The following is a 3488-nucleotide window of genomic DNA, read 5'->3' on the forward strand; positions in this document are numbered from 1 at the left end:
GATGAATCTAGTGATGGAAGCGACTAGAAGCTAGGAGAGCTGCTGGAAGTGGGTGGGGAAGGAGATTGATACCCTCAAAGAGGGGATTAAGGAGATAATTGATATCTTCACTAATTCACCTGAGCCTAGCAAAACAGAGAAGCTCATGATCATAACCTAGAAACTTTCCCATAATGTCGAGGTTATGAAATGTAAACATGAGTAGAGAATTGAGAAGGTTGAGCAGTCTATGGAGGAAATCAAGAATAATCTTAAGAATCTTGTTGACATAAGTAAGGAGGCCATGAATAATAGTATGGAGGGGCTGGAAAAGATCAATGTCATGGTGGCAGAGTACAGATCCAATCCTATTCACAGTGATACTGATGACAGTAACAGAAAGAAAGATTTCGCCAGTGAAGACACTTTTGTTGGTGGCAATAAAACTACAAGCCCTAGTTCCAGGACTAGAAGCAGGAGCAGCAATAAGGGTACCTCTAGGTTCATTATGGAGGAATTGGAGGCAATAAACAAGGCTACCATCTAGAAGAACAAGGCACTGGTGCAGTCGCTTAACTGAGTGTTTGTCTGTGTTTTGTTTTGTTGGCTATTGTTTCTTTTTTCTTTTGTGTTCGGTCTGGAATGTTCCACTGTTTTGTTGTTGGTTTCTGCTTTATTGGTTGATCACCAGGTTTTGTAAAACTCTTGATTTCAGATCCATGTAAAACCCTTTTATCTTTATCAAAAACATTAATTGTCTTATTTGTATAATCATTTTAATTGTTTTATTCAAAATAAAATTTGATATTATATACCCTTCTAGAATCCATGCATGAATTGGGATATTGTGTACCACATGTTCTAGATATATTTTTATACACACAATCTGTAACGTTTTCTTAAAACAAATTCTATTTAATATAATAAAATGCAGAAATAAGGAAAGGTAGATAACGAAATATATTTCTTCCTAACAATTATTTTTTAAATTGATATTTGGAACAAAATTATTCCAGACTGATTCAACTTTATCAATACATAATAAGACCCAATGACCGAACTGTTATACAAATTGTCAGTGTCATGATGTCATCCAGTTCGATACAATTTGTTATACTTGTTCAAATATTTACGTTAACTACCATTCTTAGAGGAGTCGATTTGATGGAAGAAAACTTTGAATAATGTACTTCTACCGTTTTAGTAAAATCTGAACGAGCACCGTAAACTCGTAGTTGATCTAGCATTTCATTGTCTTGTTATGTTCGATTGCACATGATACGTTATTCATTTTAGTAAAAATCCAGACGAGAGCAAAGTGGAAATAGAATGAGTCAAGACTGTAGATAAGTCCGAGGTGCCCAGTCTAAGCTGCAATACATTAAATTCTACCATTGTATTTAAAGGTAGGATAGACATAATAAGGCTTGGTCACATTCTCTACTCCGTGTTGACTAGGTCAAACGAATCCGCAGATGATGGTGTTAAATACCACATCCTTCTCTCCTCCTGTACACCATAACTAAAAGCGTTTTTGTTAACTTCCCCCTCTCATCTAACAGAATTCCGACTACTGTTTAACTACTCTGAAGTGAAATGGAAGCGAGTTTGCTGGTTATTCCTCTGTTCGTATTGTTTTTATCTACTACAGCTAATGGAGATGGGTTGAAGGTAGATTATTATCGCCAAACATGCCCAGAGGCCGAGGAGATTATCAGTGAAACTATTGCCAAAGCTGTTAAAGCCAATCCTGGTGTAGCAGCTTCTCTCATAAGGATGCATTTCCATGATTGCTTTGTAAGAGTAAGTATTCTGCAATATTCTCATCTTGAATTTCATCCCCTATTTCATGATAAGCATGTTAGAATATATATTTACAGCAGTGATGGATGATGAATTGCAGGGTTGCGATGGATCAATTCTCCTTGATTCCTTAGACAACACAGCAGAGAAGAACTCACCCGTCAACAACCCAAGCCTGAGGAGCTACGACATTATTGATGAAGCCAAATCCAAACTGGAAGCCAAATGTGCCGGCGTCGTTTCTTGTGCTGACGTAGTGGCATTCGCTGCAAGAGATAGCGCTTACCAAGTACGTATTCTTAACAATCATAATAATGAACTTATGATTATGTAGAAGTAATATTAGCTTAACATATATTACAACGAATGCAAATTCAGGCTGGTGGACTATTTTGGGCTGTTCAAGGTGGACGAAGAGACGGAAGGGTATCTCTCGCATCAGAGGTCACAGACAATATTCCTTCTCCCTCATTTGATGTAAACAGGTTGACACAATTTTTTGCTTCAAAGCAATTGTCGCAGGAGGACATGGTCACTCTCTCAGGTAGCCCTACATAGTTCCTATTAACGCTTAACGAATTGATTAAATTGACTGAAGATTTTTTCTTATATAAATAATCTGACTGCTCTTGCAGGGGCCCATTCAATTGGGGTTTCTCACTGTGGTTCGTTCACTGGATCGCCTGTATAACTTCAGTGGCAGAGGCGGTCAAGATCCTTCCATGGACTCTAAATATGCTCTTCAGCTAAAGGCCAAATGTCCCCCTTCAGCTTCAAACGACAGCGTTGTTCCACTGGATCCTCTCACTCCCACTAAGTTGGACGCGAAATACTATGTAGACTTGCAATACAAGCGTGGACTGTTGAAATCTGATCAAACGTTGATGTCAAATGATGCCACCTCCATACAGGTGAATATAAATGCCCAGTATCCCAATGTTTGGAAGAAAAACTTTGGAAGGATAATGGTAAAGATGGGTACAATTGACGTGTTGACAGGATCGCAGGGAGAGATAAGGAAACAGTGCCATGCCCCGAACTAGCCAATTCTTCCACGAGATTCAAGTGTCGTTGCTCTATTTTTTTATGCCATTCTTTAATTGGAATTCTTTCATACAAAAGAGAAAATGACAGTTATTTGTAAGATATAACTGCATCATTCTTGTATACCGATGATATTTCCTCGGAAATGTTTTCTGTCTTAATGATTCCAGAAACAAAGTGATATGTTTGCGCATACTGTTGAATAACTTTTTTGTGCTTGAAGATATTATCGCTACTGCTATATTAACATGTAAAATAACATACTTTGATTTCCAGTAAGTTCCGTTCTTTACAGTCACCCCGCATATAACTTCTTAAAACATTTTAGAAGCTCTACCATATATGTTATCAAAACATGATAAAGAGGGCTAACCATTCAAAATCCTAATAAGGAATTAATGTGGTGAATATAATTGTAAAGAATAATATGAAAAATTAAATATAATTTAAAATTTAGATAAATGAAGGAGTTGAATATATTGGAAATAAAATAGGATTGAATTCTTGGAGAATTAAGAAAATCTATAATCTATAATGTGTGAGATATAATTGAATTAAAATTAATATATATCTTAAATATAACAAACTTCACAATTATAGCTACAATTTTATAAGTTGTGAAGGGGTCTAAAAAATTCTCTTCTTTATATATCATTTTATAT

The 3488-nt window shown here is 36.2% G+C and overlaps 1 pseudogene; it reads left to right on the forward strand.

The window, feature by feature from the left end:
* Positions 1 to 322: 322 nt before the first annotated feature.
* Positions 323 to 2825, forward strand: LOC131074093 (peroxidase 5-like; annotated as a pseudogene).
* The last annotated feature ends 663 nt before the right edge of the window (positions 2826 to 3488 follow it).

This window comes from Cryptomeria japonica, chromosome 4 (genome assembly GCF_030272615.1).
Source record: "Cryptomeria japonica chromosome 4, Sugi_1.0, whole genome shotgun sequence".
Taxonomy (NCBI): Eukaryota; Viridiplantae; Streptophyta; class Pinopsida; order Cupressales; family Cupressaceae; genus Cryptomeria; species Cryptomeria japonica.